Source organism: Schistocerca piceifrons, chromosome 3 (genome assembly GCF_021461385.2).
Source record: "Schistocerca piceifrons isolate TAMUIC-IGC-003096 chromosome 3, iqSchPice1.1, whole genome shotgun sequence".
NCBI lineage: Eukaryota > Metazoa > Arthropoda > Insecta > Orthoptera > Acrididae > Schistocerca > Schistocerca piceifrons.
Window position 1 is genome coordinate 76,806,879 of NC_060140.1, and position 19,567 is coordinate 76,826,445.

The following is a 19,567-nucleotide window of genomic DNA, read 5'->3' on the forward strand; positions in this document are numbered from 1 at the left end:
CGTATGATTATATGATAGCGGAACAAACACTGGTAGCAGTTACTTCTGTAAAATATCTGGGAGTATGCGTGCTGAACGATTTGAAGTGGAATGATCATATAAAGTTAATTGTTGGTAAGGCGGGTACCAGGTTGAGATTCATTGGGAGAGTGCTTAGAAAATGTAGTCCATCAACTAAGGAGGTGGCTTACAAAACACTCGTTCGACCTGTACATGAGTATTGCTCATCAGTGTGGGATCCGTACCAGATCGGGTTGACGGAGGAGATAGAGAAGATCCAAAGAAGAGCGGCGCGTTTCGTCACAGGGTTATTTGATAACCGTGATAGCGTTACGGAGATGTTTAGCAAACTCAAGTGGCAGACTCTGCAAGAGAGGCGCTTTGCATCACGGTGTAGCTTGCTCGCCAGGTTTCGAGAGGGTGCGTTTCTGGATAAAGTATCGAATATATTGCTTCCTCCTACTTATACCTACCGAGGAGATCACGGATGTAAAATTAGAGAGATTCGAGCGCGGACGGAGGCTTTCAGACAGTCGTTCTTCCCGCGAACCACACGCGACTGGAACAGAAAAGGGAGGTAATGACAGTGGCACGTAAAGTGCCCTCCGCCACACACCGTTGGGTGGCTTGCAAAGTATAAATGCAGATATAGATGTAGATGTAGGTGTAGAATAAAGGTGCGTGGAGATACTGAGATGCTCATTAATGAACACATTTGTTCTTCCTTCAGTCCATTTTATGCGGAGCGTCCTGCCCCAGCGTCAAAACTCAGATGCATGGATGCACTGTACGTCTCTGGCTTTAAGGTTGCACGTCTCCCAACCATAAAAAAGACAGAAAACACGCTATTTAAACAAATCAGACGTTTGTGGTGTTCGATACTGTTCTGTATTGCCAGACCTTGGTAAGCTTCTTCATAGCCATTCGCCCTAGCTTCACAGCTGTAGACACTTGCTTCAAGAAATATACAACCACCAAAGTTAATTTGTTGGAAGCCCTGAAAAATCAACAAATATCTCGTCCGCAGACCTGATTTAGGAAGTGCCTGACAAAACACGGCTCAGCATTTCCTCACTTCTAAACTTCGTTTAATCTCCTCAGTTTTCCAATGTCTTCCGCACACTGTTCCACTCTATTGCCTTTGTCTTTATACACCACATATCCCGTAGTTACTATTGTCGGTTCTTATCTTTTACTCTATTTCTGTATCCCCGTCCACATGTCAGACCATTTGCAAGCTGTTCTCCAGTGCTCTTATCACGTACAATTTTTGTTTTATTGGGAGTGTTAATTTAATTGAAATAATGTATCTCGTGTCTGTTCCCTATATATTTTGTACCGTACAACTGTAAGATTTTCAACCGCATCGCCACTGCATTGGCAAAGATGTGTCTGTCCTCCCACCACTCTCCCGATGTGTAACATTTTGTTCTTTGTCGTTGCGTATTGTAGCCTCTTTGAGAACGACAGTCAGTTTAAGTCTTATGGTGGCAATGGAAGCCTTAAAAGGATTACTAAAATAAATTAATACTGTAAAACATGCACAATATAATCCTTTTCATTGAGAAATTACGGCCACCCGGTGTGGCCGAGCGGTTCCAGGCGCTTCAGTCTGGAACCGCGCGACCGCTACGGTAGCAGTTTCGCATCCTTGCTCGGGCATGGAAGTGTGTGATGTCCTTAGGTTATTTAGGTTTAAGTAGTTCTAAGTTCTAGAGGACTGATGGCCTCAGATGTTAAGTCCCATAGTGCTCAGAGCAATTTGATTTTTTTTTTTTTTTTTTGAGAGATTACGAGGAGCGTTCAATAAAAAAGGCAAGACATATTTTTATTCTGAAGGCTGTCCGGTTTTATTCAGGTTTGCAATTCACCATATTATCCCTCATGTCCATTACAATTACCCGGGCTGTTATGCCGTGGTCGGTTGATGAATTCTGTGGTGATTCCCAACGTTTCGTCTCCGACTGCGGGAGACATCTTCAAGGGGGTCCTTGAAGATGTCTCCCGCAGTCGGAGACGAAACGTTGGGAATCACCACAGAATTCATCAACCGACCACGGCATAACAGCCCGGATAATTATAATGGACATGATATTTCCGGCCGTGAAAGTTTACATTTTAGTATCATATTATCCCTCACCCTTGTGGCTACAGAACACTATTTTTCAACGTAAACTCCGTTCAGTGCAACGGCCTTAACACCACCTTACTTCGAGGGCCTGTATACCAGCGTGGTACCACTCTACTGGGCGACGCCGAAGCCAACGTCTTGCTGAATCAATAACCTCAGCATCACACGCGTACTGCTTCGCGCGGAGTGCATCCTCTATTGGGCAAAACGGATGGAAGTCGGAAGGTGCGAGATCCAGCTGTAGGGTGGATGAGTAAGATCACTCGAATGAAGTTTCGTGAGTTCCTCTCGGGTGCATAGACTCGTGCGAGACGCTGCGTAGTGATGGAGAAAGAGAAGTTGGTTCGCATTTTTTGCGACGACGAACACTGTGAACTCGTTTCTTCAGTTTCACAGCTATGTGCGGCCGGTGGGCACTCGGGACAGGTTCCCGCGACCATGTTGCGATGATGACAGCCGTCTCGCCCAACGACTCAACGAGTTTTTGTTTCCTTTCACATCTCCATAGACATTCTGCAAGCTCCTATGAATATCTGCGATACTCAGATTTTCTGCCAGAAGAAACCCAATGAGAGTTCTCTACTTGGAACGCACCTGCGCTACAGACGCCATTTTGAAGGCTACGTATATTAAATATAATAACGGTATCAAATGTAATAATTGTATAAAATGTAACAATTCCTAATCTTCAGACCCACTACGACAATAATTATAACAAAATAAGCAATCTTTATTCATAAAAGGCGATGTTCCGACTGACTGACTGACTCACCATTGGCCAGCTAAAACCGGTAAGGATAAAAACTTGAACTTTGGTCAGAGCGTGGATTTATACTATAGGCATCGTTTCCGAAGGGATTCTACGAAATTTCACTCCAAAGGAGATGAAATATAAAAGGAAAGGCTTTATGAAAGCATGCAGCTATTAAGGAATTTTTAAGCTAGAACTCAGTCAGAAAAAAAATACTTGTTTTAGCACTTATGGAAGTTCAACCAATAGGGGGGTAAAATAGCGGGTGAAAATACTTTTGAAAATAAATATAGCTAAAGAATTACTAAAGAATTTTTAATGCTACATCTATGACAACTGGTACTGGACTTCTCGGTTAGAAATTAAAAAAAAAAAAAAGTTTTTCGGCGTTTCTGGAAATTCAGCCCCAAACGGTGTGCAATAGGGGATGAAAATTTTTAAGAAAATTTCATTACACTAAAAAAATTAAAGCTAAATTTATGAACGTCGGTATTTCTCTTCTCGGTTGATATTAAGAAATATTTGCTAGGGGATGAAAGTTGCTACGGAAGTATCTCCAAAATAACGTAAAAGGCGTGATTAAAAAAAACTTTGAACTCCAGCTACGAGAATCGATTTTTGATCAGAGATACATTTGGAAAAGACCACGCTTCTATGGCCTTAATTAGAGCGATAAGCTTAGAAGATGTTGCAATTTGTGAACAACATAAAAATTCGATTAAATAAAAACGAAAAAAAAATCTCCGTAGGCCATATAGTATATGCGAGCATCGGAGTGGACGCTAAGCTAGTTATACATAAATATCTGTCTTCTTTTTTCAATACTGTCATTTATACAATGCTTATGAGATATTAAGTCACATGTGTTACGTCTAAGAGCAATAGCAAGAGAGAGAGAGAGAGAGAGAGAGAGAGAGAGAGAGAGAGAGAGAGGAACAGAGAGAGTGTTCTCTCGATTTTACACAATCACTTCCCCTGATTAAATTTTTGAATACAACAAACGCAGATACACCTCTGTTCGTATGGAACACCGAAACTAGTCCACCACGCATGCCGTCCCTATCACTATCAGGCTCAATCTCTGTGTCAACTCCCAAACAGTTAATACTGCCACTGTTTTAAGTCCACAGGTGATAGATGGCAATAGCGCTGCGTCTTCAGTAATTCATGAAATGCAAAATCTCTCACAAAAATCGGTGCTCTCCTCTTAGCATTCAACTTACCGATAAAAACAGATAGAATGAAGGGAAAAGTGTTAGAGGCGTCCAGAGAGCTGGCCATATACGAAAAAAACCACTGTAACCCACATGTTAAAGGTTGCATGTTAAACCAAATTTCTATTTCCCCAACAGTTTTCCTTTCAATAACTGATGACTTTGTCTTTGCCAGCACTTCTCAAAGTCGTTATGCAACCAGTATCGATATGCAGTGTAGTTTCCTTGATTTGTCTCTCTCTCTGAGACAGTGTGGTGGAAACGTGTTGCCTGTGGCAACATGCGCGCCCTCCGTCTTTCAGGTAGCTGGCTGTTGCTTGGGCCATGCGTAAAAGGAGTTTATTTCACACTTGCGTACTGGAGTCGCGTGTGGGGCACACGCAGCTCTGTAGCGGCAGCTTTAGTCGGCAATTTTGAAGAGAAAGTGCAGTACATTCGTAGTGGTTGCTAGTAAGCAAGAGGTTGCAGTCGATTTAGGCGGGTGGTACTTCCAATTTTTTTTTTTTTTTTTTTTTGTCATTAATTCCGTGTGGTAAACTTGTGATAATTTGCGAAGACGAGAGGTTCGCCATGCGTGAGGTATTATAAAAGTGTTCTTCGTTGTCATGAAGCTGGCTACAGGATCTGACAGTATTTACTTATTCTGAAGCACTACGCGTTCAGTTTTCTCATTATCTTTTCCAAGTTAAGTCGTTCCATATTACACTGTTTCCCCTGCTCTTAGATCTGAATACGAATGATTACTAAAATCCCCGAGAGATGTTCCTTGTGTATCCTGAAAGCCAAATGGTCCATACTCTTCGCTTACTGAAACTGAAGTCAGTATACATGATTTAACTGAATTTGCTGTTGCTCATTCCAACTTTCTTAAATCATTTAGTGGATATCTGCGTACATTTTTGATGCAGCTTATTGTTAAAATGGCTCTAAGCACTATGGGACTTGATATCTGAGGTCATCAGTCCCCTAGACTTACAATTACTTAAACCTAACTAACCTAAGGACATCACACACATCCATGCCTGAGGCAGGGTTCGAGCCTGCGACCGTAGCAGCAGCGCGGTTCCGTACCGAAGGGCCTAGAACCGCTCGGCCACAGCGGCCGGCGCAGCTTACGTCTGTCGCCATTTTGCATGTACATCTTGCAAGACACCCCTTTTGTCTATTAATTGCAAATAGAGCAGCTGGTGAAGCAATTAGGATTTCACGTAGTTTTCCCACAAAATAGTAATCGATACCCTGTTCCTCGCACACATGTTTTGAGGTGTGAAGATAAGTTTCTTTGTCAGTTACAAAATGAAGAGTTGTTGTGGGAGATTCTTTATCCTATGTACATCTCTTCCAAGACGTAAATTTCAGCGTTCAGCTCATTCGAAGGACGGCAGTAATCAAATAACTGCCGGCCGCGGTGAATGAGCGGTTCTAAGCACTTCAGTCCGGAACTACGCGGCTGCTACGGTCGCAGGTTCGAATCCTGCCTCGGACCTGCATGTGTGTGATGTCTTTAGGTTAGTTAGGTTTAAGTAGTACGAAGTTTAGGGGACTGATGACCTCAGATGTTAAGTCCCATAGTGCTTAGAGCCATTTGAACCATTTTATACTCAAATAACTGCTAGCAATGTTATAAACAATTAGTCATTTCCGTATCCAAATACATACGGTAATTAAAAGCAGGGGTCATGATCCGTACAATCTTATGAGAAGCCTTTTCTACAGTGGTTAATGCTCAATGATGCAAACTGTGTCTGCTTTTTCCCCGTTGCGCCATTTTTTTCGAAACGTGAGATATTACATCAATTCTTATTCCTTTTGATTGTCATATTGAGCTATACGAAATTGTCTGTTTGGATATGAATTTTTTCATAAGAATGCGTAGTGTTACTAAAATAATATTGAATGATGCTACTTGCATTAGTAGTCCAATCTTCAAAAACAGTAGTCCCTTACAAGGGGCCCACGTAAGGCTCGGAGTCAGCCAGTGATGAGGGAGAATGGTAATCGTGAAGGGTCATTGAAAATGAAAGACAGCGGCGAAGAGTAATGGAGACAGACTGTAATCATAGGTACTAGTAAAATGTAAAGATTTTTCCAGTGTTTATAACATATTTTCTCACAAGATTTACGAAACACGAAATCTAACATTTAACTTCCTCATAACAGGAAATTGCATTTCACCTCACTCAAGAGCAAGCGTAAATTTTGTACTAGACGACTTGCACCTGAGGATGGACCCACAGAGTTTGAGACGCATCGTGTAATTTAGTAAAACAAGGAAAAAAAACTGCAAGTGAAAACATTTTAATTCGAACTTCTAGTGTACTGAATACTGTCGCGTCCGCAGCTGCGAAACATGGATAAAATTAAAATGTTTAAATATTGAAGTTAGCCAGCAATGTGGATCCTGTGGAAGTTTACGAGAGTGGAGAGCCAGGGACGCAGCCGGCACGTTGTCTGGGCAGTAGCAATGGCGGCGGTGGCTGCGGCGGCCAGGTGTCCCTTATCTGGGAGGCCATCTGGCCGCCCGCGCCGCCCCCGCAGACGCCGCGGCGATTATCGGATGGCTGCACCAGCCGCAGCGTGCCCCGTGACACGGCAGGCAGCGCTGCTGCCACGGTCGCCACACCAGCGCACCCAGCGGCCGTGTCGCTTCGCTCTGTTCTCTGCCGAGATAAGGCCCTAGCCTAACTCTTACGCTGTTGCCCACCTTCCTGTTTACCGGCACAGCCTTGACGCAATGGTCCCTTCCTTATCTTCATCAATAAAAACACACTACTGGCCACTAAAATTGCTACACCGAGAAGAAATGCAGATGATAAACGGGTATTCATTCGACAAATATATTATACTAGAACTGACATATGATTACATTTTCACGAAATTTGGGTGCATAGATCCTGAGAAATCAGTACGCAGAACAACCACCTCTGGCCGTAATAACGGCCCTGATACGCCTGGGCATTGTGTCAAACAGAGCTTGGATGGCGTGTACAGGTACAGCTGCCCATGCAGCTTCAACACGATACCACAGTTCATCAAGAGTAGTGACTGGCGTATTGTGACGAGCCATTTGCTCGGCCACCATTGACCAGACGTTTTCATTTGGTGAGAGATCTGGAGAATGTGCTGGCCAGGGCAGCAGTCGAACATTTTCTGTATCCAGAAAGGCCCCGTCGTGCATTATCCTACTGAAATGTAGGGTTTCGCAGGGATAGAATAGACGGTAGAGCCACGGATCGTAACACATCTGAAATGTAACGTCCACTGTACAAAGTGCCGTCAATGCGAACAAGAGGTGACCGAGACGTGTAACCAATGGCACCCCATATCATCACCCTGGGTGATACGCCAGTATGGCGATGACGAATACACGCTTCCAATGTGCGTTCACCGCGATGTCGCCAAACACGGATGCGACCATCATGATGCTGTAAAGAGAATCTGGATTCATCCGAAAAAATGAATTTTTGCCATTCGTGCACCGAGGTTCGTCGTTGAGTCCACCATCGCACGCGCTCCTGTCTGTGATGCAGCGTTAAGGGTAATCACAGCCATGATCTCCGAGCTGATAGTCCATGCTGCTGCAAACGTCGTCGAATTGTTCGTGCAGATGGTTGTTGTCTTGCAAACGTCCCCATCTGTTGACTCAGGGCTCGAGACGTGGTTGCACGATCCGTTACAGCCATGCGGGTAAGATGCCTGTCATCTCGACTGCTAGTGATACGAGGCCGTTGGGATCCAGCACAGCGTTCCGTATTACCGTCCTGAAACCATCGATTCCATATTCTGCTGACAGTCATTGGTCTCGACCAACTCGAGCAGCAATGTCGCGATACGATAAACCGCAATCGGGATAGGCTACAATCCGACCTTTATCAAAGGCGGAAACGTGATGGTACGCATTTCTCCTCCTTACACGAGGCATCACAACAATGTTCCACCAGTCATTGGATCTCGACCAACGCGAGCAGCAATGTCGCGATACGATAAACCGCAATCGCGATAGGCTACAATCCGACCTTTATCAAAGGCGGAAACGTGATGGTACGCATTTCTCCTCCTTACACGAGGCATAACAACAACGTTCCACCAGGCAACGCCGGTCAACTGCTGTTTGTGTATGAGAAATCGGCTGGAAACTTTCCTGATGTCATCTCATTGTAGGTGTCGCCACCGGCGCCAACCTTGTGTGAATGCTCTGAAAAGCTAATCAGTTGCATATCACAGCATCTTCTTGCTGTCGGTTAAATTTCGCTTCTGTAGCACGTCATCTCCGTGGTGTAGCAATTTTGATGGCCAGCAGTGTACCTACATTCTCAGTCGATAAAGAAAACAAGTTCCTTAGCTATTCATTTTCTCAATTATTTTCTGTTATAATAGTGTCTAAACAACACAATACTCCATACGCATCCATTTGAGGCCTGTGTCCTGTGACCTGAGCACAGTGAAACTTGTAGCCAAAACAGGTCGAAGAAACGTCCACTACTCCTGCAACTCGCTCGGGCTCATACGTTGCTTTTTACTTTATAATTATGACTGATGAAGAGTATGTAGCTGCTTGGTCAAGACTAACATGTCACCCACCCCTGTGGCCAAAGCCACATTCCTGCTTTGCGCACCGGGCGAGTAGTCCTGTTCCCGCCTCTATCTTAGCGCTGCGAGAGCTTGCTTGTTCGTCTTCTATATCTTGTGAGTAGTTGTGTACATTACGTCGTTGTTTGTCTCTCGGAGTCTCGTGTTTGTGATTCACTTCTGACGCAGCATTGTCTTGCGCCATGATGTCTATCTTTCCCAGGAACAATCCACACTCAGGCGCCGTCAGTTCTGGCAAATCCACGTAGCGTGTGCAGCCAAGTTCGTTAGAATTTCATGATTGGCTTTTAGATGCGATCAGGGTCACTTCAGAACAGGTTCACACGACTTACTTCGATTCTGAATCGTGCGTGTTATGTCAAGTTTTTCGACCCAGTTCAGGCTGCCAGGTCCCTTTTGTAGCATGGGCAACAAGTCCCTCCCACTCACCCTGATGGCTCCAGTAGTATGTCTACTCCCGCGAACTCGAAGATGGAATATACGAATGTTAGGGTGTTCAACACTCTAGCCGAAGTTACGTCAGCTTTCTCAAGAACGTCCCTCTTCCATTACGGGACATACAGGATATACAGGGGGAACACTGGCCCCTTCGACATCGATCACAAGTTTATCGTGGAGTTCGATCCGTTGACGTGGTGGTCAGCCCGAATATCCCCTCCCATTTTCAGGTGTATGGATACCGGATATATATAACATACACAGGACAAGACTGGGTCTGTTTTATACGAATGAGAGTGGACTCCTCCGCTCAGATTGCCAGCGTCGTGTCACGGTCTCTGAAAACGTAAAATGGTAAGTTTAACGGACCAGGTTCACCAAGTGATAGCCATTGTGCCTAACCAACGCAAGCCTCGCGTGATTGTCTCAGTGCATTTGCTCCGTTTACCTCGTGTAGGGACTTCGCCTGTGTAGGTTCTGTAGCGCCAAAAGCTCCACTTTCAAACTACCGTAGATAGTGAAAAGTCATGATGGTGAAGATGGTGAAGAGTCAGACACGATTCCTCTTCCACTCGTCGTCACTCTACTGTACAGATTGCGTCTGAGGAGGCCTCTCTCATCCCCGAGTTCAGAGTGAATGATAACATGTCTGTTGCCTTTCGAGATTCGAAAGCGTTCGTCACCCCCTCCGATGTGAACTTCCGTGATCGAAACCGCTTCTTCGGAATAACATGAGGATTGATTTGTTCTGGGGCTCCGTACAACATCGACTGACTTGCCAGACATTCCACAGCCTGTAACGTCCTCCCACGCTTCTTCTGCGCCCCCGAATGGGCCGCCGCTGATCAGAACCAGATCGGCACAAAAATGGTTCAAATGCCTCTAACCACTACGGGACTTAACATCTGAGGTCATCAGTCCCCTAGAACTTAGAACTACTTAAACCTAACTAACCTAAGGACATCACACACATCCATGCCCAAGGCAGGATTCGAACCTGCGACCGTAGCAGCAGCGCGGTTCCGGGCTGAAGCGCCTAGAACCGCTCGGTCAGAGAGGCCGGCAGAACGGTAAAGTGTACCAGTGGAACATGTGGTGACGGTAAAAAACGTACCGTCAGTTTTCGTTTCCGTTGATTCCCAGGAGCAGCACGGCCCGCCTGTGGAAGAATGGGGTGTATCCTCTGTACCTAAACTGAATTTCCACAGGATCATCCTTCCCTCCTCCATCTCAACCACGTTGCCCCATGCGGCAGTCGCCTTCCCGCAAAGCCGCAAAAAAACGGTATTTTCAACCTGAGCTTAAAAAAAAGGGAATAAGGGTGCAAGAGAGGGATTCGCTTCTCTTAACATTCGGATTCATCCATTGACTTTGCCATGAACTGTGATACACGACCTTAAAGGTCGCTTGTGCGTAATCAGTTGCGGAGTTGGTAATAAATAGATGTGAATAGAATTAGTTCCGAACTTAGACTTGCGGCGCCGCGACAATTTATTTACGATTCAAATGCAGATGTGATATTTTTAGAAGAAGTATTATTTGACAATTTTTCTATTCCTGGTTTCTCTACTTATTTTAATGTGGCTCTTGAACTATCTACTGGTACTGCATTATTTTACAGACAGAGAGTGACACTGTCTGATTCTGAAGTTCTTGATGACAGCCGAAGAACAGAGTGGACCATTTGTGACCTTAGTTTTATTCTTCTTTATGCCCCTTCACGATCTAGTCGCTCCACAGATCGTGCGCGTTTTTATAAAGAGGATATAGTTCATATATTTCGTAAAACGTCGCAGAAACTTCTGTCAGGCGGAGATTTTAATTATGTTTTGCGTCCTTTGGATGAGACTCCTAATTTTAATTGCAGTAAGGAGCTAGACGATTTGGTGGGCTCTTGGCAAATACGCAAAGCGTGGATCTGTCACTACCCACTCTCGTGAGGATACGCGTTTCACAGCTACTTCCAGAAGCAGACTCGATCGCTCTCACCTTTCATATTCTTTACGTGGACAGCTGTTAGCAACAGACGCAGTACCCAGTTGTTTCACTGATCACCGTGCCGTAACTGTAACTTTAAATCATGTGCCGCAGCCAGTAAAACTGTATCGTCTCCCCTGGATCCTGAACACATCCCTCTTAAAGGATACTTCCCTCGAGATTACCGTTCGAGATGTTTGGGTCCGTAGCTTGCGTTCTCAGGACCATTATCCTTCTCTTATGGAATGGTGGTCAGGGCATGCGATACCTTCGCTCCGGAAAGCGTTCATGCGTTACGGCGCTGAAAGGGTAAGGGGTCTCCGACAGACGCAGGAATTTTGTTATTCTGTCTTGCTACAACTTTATGATGGGGCCAGACTGGGTCCCTTAAGGATTATGGATGTGCGCCGTGTTAAGGCGAAGCTCCTTCAGTTAAAGAGACAACAAATGTAATGGACTCAGGGTGCGATCAAAATCCCGTTCCTTCGTACAGGTTGTTCTGACCTCCTTATATCACTGGTTGTGGACGCTTCGGAAAAGAGCGCGTATTACGTTCCTTAATCACAGCGGTGGTCACGTACTGACATCCCAGAGTGACATTTCCAAGGCGACCTACAATTACTTCTCCGAGTTCATGCTACTGATACGATTGCCGCTGTTGGATTTACCCCTCTCCTGGATTGCGTGGTTAGTCCCGCATTAAACGATGAATTTATAAGTGACTACTTTTTTTGGGGGGGGGGGGGCGGGGGGACTTCACTGCTAAGGTCATCAGTCCCTAAGCTTACACGCTACTTAACCTAAATTATTCTAAGGACAAACACACACACCCATTCCCGAGGGAGGACTCGAACCTTCGCCGGTACCAGCCGCACAGTCCATGACTGCAGCGCCTCAGACCGCTCGGTTAATCCCGCGCGGCTAAGTGACTTTACTCACGACGGTATGTCTCGCCTTGTTGTTGATTCACTATCGGAAAAATCGCCGGTACTACACTGCATTGCTAAGTAATTTTATGCACATTTTTGGCTTCTCCCGGAGGGGGGGGGGGGAGGAAGGGGGTGTTGATCCCTGATCCCGTCAAGGTTGGTAAAATCGTTCTAGTTCCGAAGACAACCGGACGTCCAGACACTGATAAATTTGCCCTATAATACTACTTAAGTTCGATTACAAAACTGTCGTCCGGGCTGTTAAAAGCCGTTTATCGATACTGCTAGAGAAAATTCCAGCTGTTCACCAAAGCTGTGGGCCTGTCGAATGCGGCAACGTTGTCTCGGAGGCTGCAGCGACTTCTGTCTGTAGAGCCTTGCTTTTTAATGACTTTAATAAGGCATTAGACGGGGTCAGTCACCATTTCTTGAGGCAGGTGGTCGTGCGGTAGCGTTCTCGCTTCCCACGCCCGGGTTCCCGGGTTCGATTCCCGGCGAGGTCAGGGATTTTCTCTGCCTCGTGATGGCTGGGTGTTGTGTGCTGTCCTTCGGTTAGTTAGGTTTAAGTAGTTCTAAGTTCTAGCGGACTGATGACCATAGAACACTGGCACTGGATTCGCCGACAACTATCTTTCCTTACCCCATCAGCTGAGTGTTTTCTCGGCTGAAGTTCTTCTGCGTCCGGTCTTTCCATCTTCCCTCTGACGAAGACTAATTCGCGTTTTTCGCGAATATATGGTGAACACTCATTGCAAGTGACAGAGGCTCCCACGTAATCGAGCTTTATTTGCAAGTATGTTGCAGCAGCAGCACTCCGTCTGCAGGCCACAAGTGGCCCATTGGGACCATCCGACCGCCGTGTCACCCGCAGTTGAGGATGCGGATAGGAGGGGCGTGTGATCAGGACACCGCTCTCCCGGTCGTTATGATGGTTTTCTGTGACCGGAGCCGCAACTATTCGCTCGAGTAGCTCCTCCATTGGCATCACGAGGCTGAGTGCACCCCAAAAAATGGCAATAGGGCATGGTTGCCTGGATGGTCACCCATCCAAGTGCTGACCACGCCCGACAGCGCTTAACTTCGGCGATCTCACGGGAACCGGTGTATCCACTGCGGCAAGGCCGTTACCTAAATATGTTGCACCTCGTCTTAAATCGTCAAGGAACTGAATAGCTTTATTTTTTTTCCTTGTTCTGGAGTCCTGGAGCCTCCTGTCATTGTGTTCTTCCTAGAGAATAATTTTGTTTTCCTTTCAGTCCCGGAATTGTGTAATTTATGTCTATCAAGATTTCTGTTCATAAAAATAAACAAAAATAAAGAGAAAATTTAAAAATATAAAAAACAACAAAAATAATAAAAACTTTGAATAAACCAACCTAGTACCATATAAATGTGAGGTATGAGCACAGTAACAAGGGGGGGAGGGGGGGAAGGGGGGAAGGAGGCCTTGGGTTTCGACCCCTGTCCACCTTGTCTCCACCCAACCTGAAGCTGACTGTGGTCCCTCTTTCCTGGGGAAAAAATCCGAAAAAAGTGAAAAAAAGAGAACAGGGAAAAAATTTCGCTAACGCACGCTTGTGAGGTGGCACTCGATCCGATGCACAAATCAGTTCGAATCCTGCAGATAGAAAAAAATTTCACTGGCAGTGTTTGGCCGACAAGAGGAAGAGAGTTGGTGGCGAAAAGTTCGTGATCACCTGACTTTGTCCCAGTATCCTGGTTTAAATATCAAACTGATCCGCAGTGGCTCCTGAAGTGAGGTCGTGTGGCACTGTTGATGGTGACCTGTTCATCGGATGGGGGCGTTAAGCCTGGTGATCACATTGGTGCTGTTCGAGGGGAGTGGTCCATGTGCCAGCATCGGGTTTCACCCTCTACCTTCTCTGATCATCATCACCATACCACACAAATATTACACTACACACCATAGACAGATACACTCACACTCCATACATGTAGTATTACAAATAATGTAACGGGGCATGTTGTCAATAAATAGAAAATACGGTCACGTTAAAATTTGCACGATAGGAAGAGATCAAAATTTACCGAGTGATTATAATTAATCTTTCCCTATTTAACACGTTATAACACGGGAACTAACTATTGTTCAAGTACCAAACTTGGTAGCATTAATGTCCAGAGTATGATTCCCATGCCATCGTCTAGTTCCAATTATGGCCACCAGGTGCCTTGATCAGTCATCGTGGTTCACCCGACCAGTCGCAGTGTACTTTTCAACATATCAACATGAGCTTGGACAAAAGCAGCAGGGCACTATTCGTGAATCTCTCTTATTAAAACAACAATAATACTCCAATTGCACTTCGAGAATATCGACTGCTCAAAGGATTGCTGACGCGTCCTCTTTCTCCTCCTGCTGTGCGGAGCGTGATGAAGAAGTTCGAATCAACTGAAGAACTGGGCGTCGCTCCGCTAAGAAGCCTACGACCGGTTGCAGCACAAGTGGTTGATGAAACCGCTGTTGCTATAGCAGACAACGCTGCGCGCAATTCCCGATCTTCGGGCAGTGCGCGTGGTGTGCCACGAGAGTAGAACAGCCCGTGGTCCACTGTGCGGAAAGTGCTTCGGAAAATTATCAAGTGCTATCCGTACAAGATCCTTATCGTAAAACAGGAAGCTTTCAACATTCTGGCAAGGGTTGAAGTTGACTGGACCATCCTATGGACAGACGAAGCTCATTTTTCTCTGACAAGTGAGGTGAACACACAGAATTGCCGAGTGTGGGGTACTTCACCTCCAGTCACTGTACATGAAGTTTCTCTGTATGGTGAACGTGTCACAGGTTGATGTGGCTTCACGGCCACGTTCATTGTTAGCCCATTCTTTTCTGAACTGGTTAGCGTCCAGGGCCAAAGACGTGCAGTGCGACTGGCCAGCGTTATTATGATATGCTTCATAAGCATCATATACCCGTCGTTCAGCAGAGAGACGCATTAAACTCAACAGTTTTCATGCAAGATGGGGGCTGCGCTGAACCGCCGGTCCTGTCGCAGCAACTCAGCAACGATGTCTGCAGCAGGGGAAAGTAAGGCAATCTGCAAACCAACAGGCTTCACAACAGGCTAACCGTGTACCCAATATCGACGGTCCGCCGCAGATCAAGTGATAAGTTTTTCTCCCAGTTACTTGAAAAATCCATAAAGAAAAACATTAAGCTGTAGCAGATCCAGCCTAGAACATAAGGATAGACACAGCAAAATTCATCAGTCCCTGTTGCAGAAAATTTTTATCGTAAAATAAATTTTTGACAGTTCCACAAAGTCACAGAGTTTCTATATGTTCGTTGTGCGGTCTGACACTCCTTGATATCTTTGCCAGAATTAATTGAAATTCTCCTAATTTTCCTTAAATAATTAATTAATGTCACTAAAGAATCAATCTTGTTTTCATTTAACGAAATATTCCACTTTAAAACCGATCTTCTTGTCCACAATCTCCGATAAAGTTTTAAAACAGAATTTTAATACACTTCACAGTATCGATTATTTTCAAAAAGTCAATACGTGTCGACTTCTCATTAATAAAACTTTAAACTAGTTAATTATTGAAGATCGTCCACCACCTGATAAAATTCTGCCACAATCTCTTCAAGAAGTCTAAATTTTAATAAAATTTGCAAATTTCATACATAAGTAATATTTACGATGTATGTCGTACAACAGAGAACTGACTGTCTTAACTTCCAACTCGAAGTTTATTTAACAGTTGATAACTAATTGACGTCCAATTAAAAACTTTATCATTCCACATTCAACATTGAACTCCTTTTCATTTTATTAAAAAAACATAAAACATATTTTAATAATGGTCAGCATGATGTTTCAACGGTTCTTCCAGCCACCGGCCGTCGACTACGAAGCAACAGTGGTTAGCTCTCGTCGTCCGCCGCGTCTGGAGTCCCCACTGTATCACCTTGCTGCCACGCTCGACATGGAAAAAAAGAAACAAAATCTTTTTAAATAACATGTCTCTACTTAACATACTACAAGTAAATAAATATATATATTAACATTTCTTACCTGGCGTCGCTCAAGCGGTAAAGAAACGCGATGTTTCCTGATTAGACTTTTGAAACACCTCAGGACACATCACACATCGCTAGTGAAATTCACCTGTTTCTCCGAAACACGTTTGGAAACGATCTAATTACCAGCCCATTGTTTCCAAATGCTTGGCTGGTACGATTACATGATCTCACTCCCTGTGATTTCTGGTTGTGGGGCTATCTGAAGGACAGGATTTACTAGGGGAACATGTGCTGATCCGAAGCGCAGCATATCAAGAAAGGTAGCCAGCACATCTACGGAAACGCTCTGTTTTGCTGTGCAGAATGCAATCCTGCGGTTTCAGACTCTTCTGGACACTGATGAGCGCCATGTTGACCCCCTTTCGGAGCAGTAATAGTACCGGCATGTAATGGTATGATGTACTGTAGCAGCACATTAAAAGTGTTTCTGTTGAATTGAGTCTGCATTATTTCTCTTCCCATTATTTCTCTTCCCCATATCCTTGACATTAATGCTACTACGTTTGGTACTCGTACGATAACTGGTTTCTGTTTTATAACGTGTTAACTAGGGAAAGTTTAATTATGAACACCAGGTATTTTGTTTTCTGTATGACTTTTACTTGCAACCGGGTCTTCATAAACTGCAATGGAAAAAATAATGAGCGATTTGCAGTATCGTATCCCTTCTACTTGACAAATATAATAGGATCCATGGACATGGACCATTATATGCTACGTGTAATGAAAATAAGATCAAATGTCGTCATCTGTACCCCATAAACGCGAAAGTTTGCGTGTATGTTTGTTAAAAAATGGCTCTGAGCACTATGGGACTTAACATCTTAGGTCATCAGTCCCCTAGAACTTAGAACTACTTAAACCTAACTAACCTAAAGACATCACACACATCCATGCCCGAGGCAGGATTCGAACCTGCGACCGTAGCAGTCCCGCCGTTCCGGACTGCAGCGCCTAGAACCGCAAGACCACCGCGGCCGGCTTATGTTTGTTACTTCACGCTGAAGTGGCTGGACGGATTTGGCTGAACTTCAGAATGGAGATAGCCTATACCCTGGATTAACACGTAGGCTGCCCTTTATTCCAAAAAAATCACTCTTCTCGTAGGATGGTCAACGTATTACAGTAGATCTCTGGTTCTCTTTCACTCCACATACACCAAGACAATTACGATCTTTTCCGTGTTAGACATGTAGCAAAACTCGTGAAATTACTTTCCCCCTTTCCCGGCACATATTGTAATTCGCTAATCGGTTGCGTAAAGCTTTTGTCCTTAAGTAAATTAGTGAGTTGTGAGCGACGTGTTTCTGTCAACTGCTTCCATCGTCTCCAAATATGATGTTTTTTTCCGATGTCGCGCGGTTTGCTGGTTCGCAAGCTGCTTACCCCTCAGTATCTCCAAGACATAACTCTTGTGCGTTTCGTGGTTAACATTTATTTATAAGTAAATGTTTAGCAGTGGGTAACACCACGAGAAGGCAAGGAGTATGTGTGTATACAGATAGAGCTTCTGCTTCCTCTCCTAGCACCATATGCACACATGCTCCATATGAGACTCCACATCACGGAAACAATTTTCTCCATACCAGTAATTGTCAGTGTTGCCAAGTGAAATAGATATGTGTATCCTAAAATTGTACATTAATATATACTGAAGAGCGAAATAAATTGCTACACCTCCCTAATATCCTGTATGGCTCCCGCGAGCGCGCAGAAGTGCCGCAACAGGACGTGGCATAGACTCCGGTGGAGATCTCTTCTGAACAGCTCGTCGCAAGGCATTCCACATTTGCTGAATAATGTTTGTGTCTGGGGTGTTTGGTGGACAGCAGAAGTGTTTAAACTCAGAAGAGTGCTCCTGGGGCAACTCTGTAGCAGATGTGGACGTGTGGGGTGTCGCATTGTCCTGCTGGAATTGCCCAAGTCCGTCTGAATGTACAACGGACATGAATCGATGCACGTGGTCAGATAGGATGCTTAGGTACGTGTCACCTGCCAGAGTCATATCTAGACGTATCAAGGGTCCCATATCACTTCAACTGCACACACTCCACACCATTACAGAACCTTCACCAGCCTGAACAGTCCCCTGCTGATATGCAGGGTCCATGGATTGATGAAGCTGTCTCCATACCCGTACACGTTCATCCGCTCTTGAAACGAGACTCGTCCGACCAGGCAACATGTTTGCAGTCATCAACAGTCCAATGTCGGTGTTGACGGACCCAAGTGAGGCGTAAAGTTTTGTGTTGTGCAGTCATCAAGGGTACACGAGTGAGCCTTCGGCTACGAAATCCCATATCGATGACGTTTAGTTCAATGGTTCGCACGCTGACACTTATTAATGGCTCAGCATTGAGACCTGCATCAATTTCCGGGAGGGTTGCACTTCTGCCACGTTGAACGATTCTCTTCAGTTGTCGTTGGTCCCGTTCAGGCACGTTCTTTTCCCTGCTGCAGTCATGTCGTTGATTTGTTGTTCTACCGGATTCTTGATATTCACGGTACAGTCGTTTAATGGTCGTAAGGGAAAATCCCCACTTCATCGTCACCTCAGAGATGCTGTGTCCCATTGCTCGAGCGCCGACTATAACACCATGTTCAGACTCACTTAAATTTTGATAACCTGTTTTTGTAGCGGCGGTAACCGATCTAAGAACTGCCCCAGACTCTAGCTGTATTATATAGGTGTTGCCGACTGCAGTGCCGTATTATGCCTTTTTACGTAATTCTGTATTTGAATACGCGTGCCTATGCCAGTTCTTTGGTCCTTCAGTGTATAATTTAGGACACACTATGCATGATAAAATAACTGATGTAAAAACAAACAAAATTTTGAATGATAATGCATAACATGATATTTCATTTTATGACAGAGTATGTACCATAACAAAATTAACAGCAAGACTTAAACGATAAAGAACTAAAAACGATGCAAAATGCCTGGACAAGCCGACATATCGCAATGACGACCATTTTTTTCCGCTAGCAGGATGATTTGTTTACTTCGCCGGTCCTTCTGATGCAGGTGCCGGCGCTCATTAAGCAGTCTGTCTATATACAGGGTTATTACAAATGATTGAAGCGATTTCACAGCTCTACAATAACTTTACTATTTGAGATATTTTCACAATGCTTTGCACACACATGCAAAAACTCAAAAAGTTTTTTTAGGCATTCACAAATGTTCGATATGTGCCCCTTTAGTGATTCGGCAGACATCAAGCCGATAATCAAGTTCCTCCCACACTCGGCGCAGCGTGTCCCCATCAATGAGTTCGAAAGCATCGTTGATGCGAGCTCGCAGTTCTGGCACGTTTCTTGGTAGAGGAGGTTTAAACACTTCACCATTAAGAAAAAATGTTGCTTCATCACTGAAAACAAGTTTCGCACTGAACGCATCCTCTTCCATGAGCTGTTGCAACCGCGCCGAAAATTCAAAGCGTTTGACTTTGTCACCGGGTGTCAGGGCTTGTAGCAATTGTA

The 19,567-nt window shown here is 44.8% G+C and overlaps 1 pseudogene; it reads right to left on the minus strand.

Moving 5' to 3' along the window:
* Nucleotides 1-13,041: 13,041 nt before the first annotated feature.
* Nucleotides 13,042-13,159, minus strand: LOC124790444 (annotated as a pseudogene).
* Between the last annotated feature and the right edge of the window lie 6,408 nt (nucleotides 13,160-19,567).